The 7850-nt window shown below is 42.4% G+C and overlaps 1 long non-coding RNA gene across 1 annotated transcript; it reads left to right on the top strand.

Annotated features, from left to right (window-relative positions):
* The first annotated feature begins 1142 nt into the window (after window positions 1-1142).
* LOC132236592 (uncharacterized) lies at window positions 1143-6792 on the top strand. The gene is made up of 3 exons (XR_009453331.1): window positions 1143-1414; window positions 6149-6498; window positions 6605-6792. It is a non-coding gene; the product is annotated as an uncharacterized LOC132236592 (long non-coding RNA).
* Window positions 6793-7850: the final 1058 nt, after the last annotated feature.

Genomic DNA, 7850 nt, shown 5'->3' with positions numbered 1-7850 from the left:
AAGGAAAGGAAAAGGTTTATTTCTGCATCCCCAGGAGACCCATGTACCCCAAGGACAGGGCACGTGGATTCACACCAACAGGGAGGGGGGGGGGCGCTTTTTTTATACTGCAGTTGGGTGAGGGGCAGGGACATGAGCTGAGGAATTCTCTGCCGCAGGGGATGGGCGGGGGTATTCAGAAAGAAGTCAGTATCTGTGTGGGAGTATGTGGATTAAGGGAGAAGAAGCCAGTATCTGTGTCTGGCACGTTGATCTGTCAGAAATTCCAGGGGAAGTCCATTGTCTCATCACATGTTTGCATGTATCTGATCCTGGGCTCTCTCCGACCTAACAACTATAGATTAGTCTTTAGAGATATTTGGTGGTAAAGTGAAGGAGAAAGGTAAATTACTTTGAGCATGATTGTAGGCTTAGGGGAAGGAGAAAACTAAGCAACCGTTGAGTGGCAGGAGGTCCCAAAGTCAATGGGGTGGGGTAGAGAAGTCTCCAGAGAAGACTGTTTTAAAGGTGTCTGCTCTTCTAAGCGAGGTCCACAGACGGGTAGCATCAGCAGCACCTGGGAACTTGCTAGAGATGCAAAATCTCAGGGCAAATTGCAGGTGTAATGAAGCAGAATCCACATTTTAACAAGATCCCCAGGTGATCATAGCTTGTAACCCTCACAACAAGCGGTGAGATGGGCATTGCTGCTCCCGTTTTTACCAATAATGAGACTAAGGCTTCAAGAAGTTGCCTGAGATAGCACAGCTGATTAGCAGCTGAGCCAACATTCAATCCCAGCACTTTCTGACTCCAATGCTCCTTTCAAAAGGTAGAAGAGTAAGTTCAGAGGAGTTTTTGCTTTCACTCCATTCAGAATTGTTTCAGATGCTAGAACGCCGCCAGCGATCAATCACAGACCTGCAGCTCTAGTGCCGCAGCTGTGTTTGTTGAGACTGGGACGCTGGCATCCCTCTCTGAGCCCTTGGCTTACTCTCCAGAAATCATCTCGGCAGGGTTGAACTTCACTTCCCAGCAAACCCTGCGGCTTCCTATCGCGAGAGGCATGACGAGAACCTCGCTGCTCTCTCTTCTGGAGTGGAGGGTCCCAGAAGAGGCGGGACATGTCCCAGCATAGCGTAAAGTGCGCGCGGCATCCTGGGATATGTAGTCTGGCTGGAACCAGAGCGCCCCCTCAAATGAATGGGGTCGGGGCTGACAGTGAACTACAGCTCCTCTGGCCGGGAGCGTTGGTGGCGGCGCCGGGCAGAGCGGCGCTCCGGGGAAGGGACGAAGTTCTGTGCCACCGCCAAGGTAGTGGTCTAGGCGGGCGCTTTCTCCGTGCGCGCTCCCCTTCCCCGCGCCCGCTCTTCGCGGTGGGCTTGGTGTTCGCTGGCTGCTGCAGTAACGTGATCTTCCTGGAGCTCCTGGTCATGTGAGTGCCCCCCTCGGTTCCCGGGGCTGCACCGAGAAAGCCGGAGGGGCGTCCGCACGCGTCGCGGGGTCAGCTCTGCGCTCCTGGAACCCTGAGAGTGCACTCCTTCATCCTGCGCTCCGCCCGGGGTCCCACCAAATAGTTTCACAGCATCGCTCGCAGAAACACTCGGGGTGTTGTTGACATCACCCCCTTTCCACACACCGGGGGATTGAATCCGGGGAGATTTCTCACGTGACTGGCCTCAGGTTGGCAGGAGCTTGTGGCAGACCCCAAGGTTCCTTTAGCTCTTTTCTCGGGTAATAATGCCACGTTTGGCTAAAGCAAAGCTTTTCGACTTATAATGCAGTCTGGTTTTGCACACACTGCAAAGAAAGTGTCATGTGTATTAAAGTGCCTCCAAAGCATTTGTTTTGCAATCCTTACTGATCAGATGGCCATGAGGACTTCGCTGAAACATTACCTCTCAGTGATGTAGGTGAATCAGTTCTTATTTATGTATATGGTCCGTCTGATTGACCTAAGAGAGCATTTCTAGCTTTAAGATATTAGTCTTTAAATTGGGAGGCATGTATTTTGAGACCTAACTTTCTAAATTAAGATTGGGGGAGTGGATAAAAACAGCTGTGGTACATTTATACAGTGGAATACTACTTGGCTGTAAAAAAAGAAGAAAATCTGACCTTTTGCAACAGCATGGATGGACCTGGGGAGTATTATGCTAAGTCAAATGAGCCAGTCAGAGAAAGACAAATACCATATGATCTCAGGTATATGTGGAATATAATCAACACAAGCATAGGTACATAACAGATTGACAGCTGTCAGAGGGGAGGAGAGTTGAGGGCTGGGTGAAAAAAGGTGAAGGGATTAAGAGAAAAAAAAAAATATATATATATATATATATATATATATATATATATATATATGACACATAGGCAGGAACAACAGTATGGTGATAGCCAGGTGGAAAGGAGGGGTTGGGAGGTAGAAGTGGGCAAAGAAGAGGTAAGTGGGAACAGAAATATACTTGACTTTGGGTGGTGAGTGCAGGATGCAGGTGATGTTTTTATTGAGTTGTACACTTGAAACCTGTATGGTTTTATTAACCAGTGTCACCCCAGTAAATTCAATTAAAAGAGAAAAAAAGAATGGGGGTTCCAAATGGAAGCTTCCAGTGGTGAGCAGGAGGTACTACACACAGATGTCAAATTTTAATGTTGCACACCTGAAACTTATGCAATGTTAGCTAAAAGAAAGAGAGAGAGAGAAGAAAAGAAAAGAAAAAGAGAAGAAAAGAAAAGGAAGAAAAGAAAAGAATGGCTTCACCAAAGGGAAACTAGGATGGCATGCAAATAATGTTGAGTAATAATGTGCAACGTTCAGTGGGTGCAAACTGTTACAGAAAAAGCACCAGGTGTCCTGAAAAAGGCTCAGGACTGAAAAATCTCGAAATTATGAACTTCATTCTTGATTCTGTCATACCCAGGTTGGGTGACCTTTTCAAATCATTTCGCTTCTCTGGACCTCCTCCTCCTGCTGTAAAAATGCTACTTATGGCGCTATCTACCATCATGTTTCTGAGTCCACACGTTATCTCCATTGACCCTCAGGACAATATGTGTCCAGTATAGGTCAAGAATTATAATGTCTGTTTTACTGAAAATGGAACAGTTCCCAAGAAGTTAGATCGTCTTTTACTTCTTGTAAGTGGCAGAGACAAAACTGGAATCCAGGGTATCTAAACTCCTAGTCCAGTGGTTCTCAACCTGTGTGTTGCAAACAATGAAAATACATCCTGCATATCAGATATTTACATTACGATTCATAACAGTAGCAAAATTACTGACGTAGCAATGAAAATAATTTTATGGTTGGGGGTCACCACAACATGAGGAACTGTATTAAAGGGTCGCGGCATTAGGAAGGTTGAGAACCTGTTAATTTTGAACTTGAGCAGCCTATAGGTTTTGGTCACCCAGTTTCTCATGTGGTGCTCACTAAAAATGTATTTTATTTTCCTGATACCATTGATTAAGCCATTCTGAAGCAACCAGTTTATTTAAGGTAAACTCTGTGTGGGGTTAATTTTTGCAGTTATTGAGCTTGAAATTTTGCTATGCAGACAGTGTTGATAAAGATCTGTCATTTGTCACTCTTTTCTTTTTAAAGGATAAAGTATTTTTTTAAAAAAAGAGAATAGTTTATTGATTTTTAGAGAGAGAGGAAGAGAGAGAGGAACATCGATATGAAAGTGCAACATCGATCAGCTGCCTCCTGCACGCTCCCCACCGGGGGTCCAGCCCAAAACCTGGGTATTGCCTTGACCTCAAATCTGACCGGCAGCTTTGTGGTGCACAGGAGGAGGCCCAATGAACTGAGCCACACTGGGCAGAGCCATTTTTCGTTCTTGAGAGTAGGTGGCGAGGGATATAGCAATGTATCCTGCTGTAAGCTGGTACATTTCAAAGGAAGGTTACTTTGGAAATCATTTTTTTAAATGATTTCTGTTCTTTTCTTTTCTTTTTTTAATTTATCTGTATAGTTGAAAGTATTATACACGTCCCCCTTTTTTCCACATTGACCCCCACCCCAGGCCTTCACTGCACTATTGTCTGTGTCCATGGGTTATGCAGATATGCATAGAAGTTCTTTGGTTCATCTCTTCCCACCCTCCACCCCCTCTAACACCCTGCCTTCCCTCTGAGATTTGTCGATTCGTTCCATGCTTCTATGCCTCTGGATCTGTTTTGTTCATCAGTTTATTTTGTTCATTACATTCCACATATGAGTGAGATCATGTGATGCTTGTCTTTCTCTGACTGGCTTATTTGGCTTAGTATAATACTCTCCAGGTCCCTCCATGCTATACCAAAGGGTAAGACATCTTTCTTTTTTACTGCTGCATAGTATTCCATGGTATAAATGTACCACAGCTTTTTTTATCCACTCATCTAACTTGGGCTGTTTCCAGATCTTCGCTATTGTAAATTGTACTGCTCTGAACATAGGGGTACATACATTCTTTCTGATTGGTGTTTCAGGTTTCTTGGGATATATTCCTAGAAGTGGGATCACTGGGTCAAATGGCAGTTCCATTTTTAATTTTTTGAGGATACTCCATACTGTTTTCCACAGTGGCTACACCAGTCTGCATTCCCACCAGCAGTGTCCTAGGGTTCCCTTTTCTCCATGGCCTCATCAGCACTTGTCCTTTGTTGATTTGTTAATGATAGCTATTCTGACAGGTGTGAGGTGCTACCTCATTGTTGTTTTAATTTGCATCTCTCTGTTGATTAGTGACTGAGCATTTTTTCATGTGTCTCTTAGCCAGCTTTATGTCCTCTTTGGAAAAGTGTCTATTTAGGTCTTTGCCCATTTTTTAATTGGATTATTTGGAAGCTATCTATGAATTTAATGCAATTCCTTTAAAATACCAATGGCATATTTCACTGATCTAGAACAAATATTCCAAAATCTATATGGAACCAAAAAAGACCATGAATAGCTGCAGCAATCATGAGAAAGAAGGACAAAGTGGTAGGGATCACAAGACCAGATCTCGAGTTATACTACAAAGCCACTGTGCCTCAAAACAGCCTGGTCCTGGCACAAGAACGGGCATATAGATTAATGGAACAGAACAGAGAACCCAGAAATCGACCCAAGCCATTATGCTCAATTAATATTTGACAAAGGAGGCAAGAGCATATAATGGAGTAAAGATAGTTTCTTCAATAAGTGGTGTTGGGAAAATTGGACAAATACATGCAAAAACATGAAACTAGGCCACCAACTTACACCATACACAAGAATGAAGTCAAAATGGATAAAAGACTTAAATGTAAGTCATGAAACCATAAAAATTCTGCAAGAAACCATAGGCAGCAAAATATTAGATACCTCTCGTAACATGTTTGCTGATAGATGTCCTAAGCCTTAGGCAAGGGAAACAAAGGAGAAAATAAACAAATGGGACTACATCAAATAAAAAGCTTCTGCACAGCAAAAGAAATCACCAACAAATGAAAAGGGAGCCCACTGCATGGGAGAACATATTTGCCACAGATATATATGGTAAGGGGTTAATTTTCAAAATATTTAAAGGACTCATACAACTTAACAAATAGAAATTGATTTTAAAATATAAAAATGTGATAAAATCAGGCCAGCCAAATAAAGATCAGAGAAGAATATTGTCACATTTGTGTTGAATATGCCATTAAATTAAATCTTCTGAAAGGTTGTGTGACGTCAGTTATGCTAGCAGCTGAAGGTCCTCTTTACTAGTTATGAGCACTCGGCTAAATTACTTGATCTCCCTAGTCTGTTTGCTCAACAGTAAAAGTGGGGTGGGGAGGTGATGGCTCCACCTGCCTCAAGTGGATTTGAAGGTGATTCACGTGGTGCAAAGTGTGAAGCACATTCAGGCTTCCCCTCCCCTCTAACAGCTTTTATTTCAGTGCAGGTCTGCCTTGTTTTATGGGTTTGTTCCTGAGAAGTTGTGGATAAATCTAACTTTACGGAATGTTTTCATGCATTATGGAAGCTTCTATTTAGAATGCTTTGAATAATGTGTAAATAAATCGTCACTCATTTATGCCTTTTGTAAACTGAGATTTCTGCATACAGCAGTGGGCTTTTGTAAGGAGAGGGGTACATATATCTGTACTTTATACTTACAAAATACTAAGCTTTCTCCCACCCTAAGAACCAGTTTTTGCCCCTATACAGGAATGAAGGCAATGTCCCTGGACATGAGCCTGACTGACTGTAGTCTTGGAGATTCCTGCTCAGGAGGATATAGAAATGTTTCTAGGAGACCTGAGCATGAGCTGTACAGGCTGACTAGGATCCTGAATGAAGTCCTCTTGGTTACGTAAGTGAAGATCTCAAAAAGGACATCTGACTGACCAACTGCCTACAGTTTACTAGGAAGGTTGTGTCATAGTTCCAGGAAGAGTGTATCAGAGTGGTCCTTCGTGATGGCCTGGAAGAGTGAAATAAGGCTTGACGTTCTTCTCTGTGAGGTATATTGCTAAATGTATGTGATTCATGGGACATGAAAACTGAGAGGACAGTGGGTAATGGAAATCTATCTCCCTGTTACTCTGAACTGTCAATAGAACAGGTCATAGTGGCCTTTATCTCAGTGGTTTGTGCCTTTTTCTTTTGTCCCTCACTATGCAGGAAGCATCCAGGATGCGGGAACATTGTGACATTTGCACCATTTTTATTTATTGCTGTGGAAGGCTTCCTCTTTGAAGCCAATTTGGGGAGGAAGCAGCCAGCTATCCCAATAAGGTATGTACATTGAAGTCTCTTTTAGCCTTGTTTGTCTTAAAATAACATCGCCTAAGAATCCAGAAACACCAGTCAGAAAGAATATATCCACCCCTGTTCATAGCAGTGCAATTTACACTAGCTAAGATTTGTAAACAGCCCCAGTGCCCATCAGCGAGATGAGCAGATAAAAAGGCTGTGGCACCTTTACACACTGGAATGCTACACAGCTGTAAGAAAAGAAAGAACTCACCATTTGCAACAGTGGGCATGAACCTGGAGCGTATTATGCTAATCTGAATAAGCCAGTCAGAGTAAGATAAGTATCACATTATCTCACACATTTGTGGAACCTAATGAACAAAATAAACCGATCCAGAGGCGTAAAAGCATGCAACAGGCTGACAAACTTCAGAGGGAAAGGGGGGGTGAGGGGTGGAAGGGGAAGATTCTCTGGGGAACTTATATGCATTTATGTATGACCCAAGAACACAGACAATAGGGTGGAAAAGCCTGGGAGAGGTGGGTAATGGGTGGAGGGGGTCAATGGGGAAAAAACACATACAGGACATCTGTAATACTTTCAACTATAAAGAGAAATTTTTAAAAAATTAAGAGCTTTTTCTGGTACTTATATAAAAGGAATATGAGATCCATTTATAAGATTTGTATCAAAGATATTAGTAGAGTTTATATTCATTTTCTGAATTTAATATGTTGTGAAACTCCAGGAGCCTATATTTAGAATAAAATTCCTGCCACAACAACACTTTAAATAACTGTGATAGAGGCAACAGTATATGTGTGTGTGTGTGTGTGTGTGTGTGTGTGTGTGTGTGTGTGTGTGTGTGGTAGGTGGTCAGTTAAAGGCCTAGTGTGATCACCAATTTTTTAAATAGTTATGTACGCTATCCTCATGTTATCACATATGGTAAGAGTGGTCTCATTGTTCCTTTTAAGAAATGAATGGCTTTTGGAAATAGAGGTGGTAGTTGCACAATATTGAGAATGTACTAAATGCCCCTAAATTGTTCACTTTAAAATGGTTGATTTTATGCTATGGGAATTTCACCTCAATTAAAAGAAAGTGATTGGCAAGCTAAGGCAAAATTATTGATTCCAGACCTCTGTCCATTAGTCCATATTTACATAA

Source organism: Myotis daubentonii, chromosome 6, assembly GCF_963259705.1.
Source record: "Myotis daubentonii chromosome 6, mMyoDau2.1, whole genome shotgun sequence".
Lineage (NCBI taxonomy): Eukaryota > Metazoa > Chordata > Mammalia > Chiroptera > Vespertilionidae > Myotis > Myotis daubentonii.
This window is presented reverse-complemented; position numbering and strand designations above follow the sequence as displayed.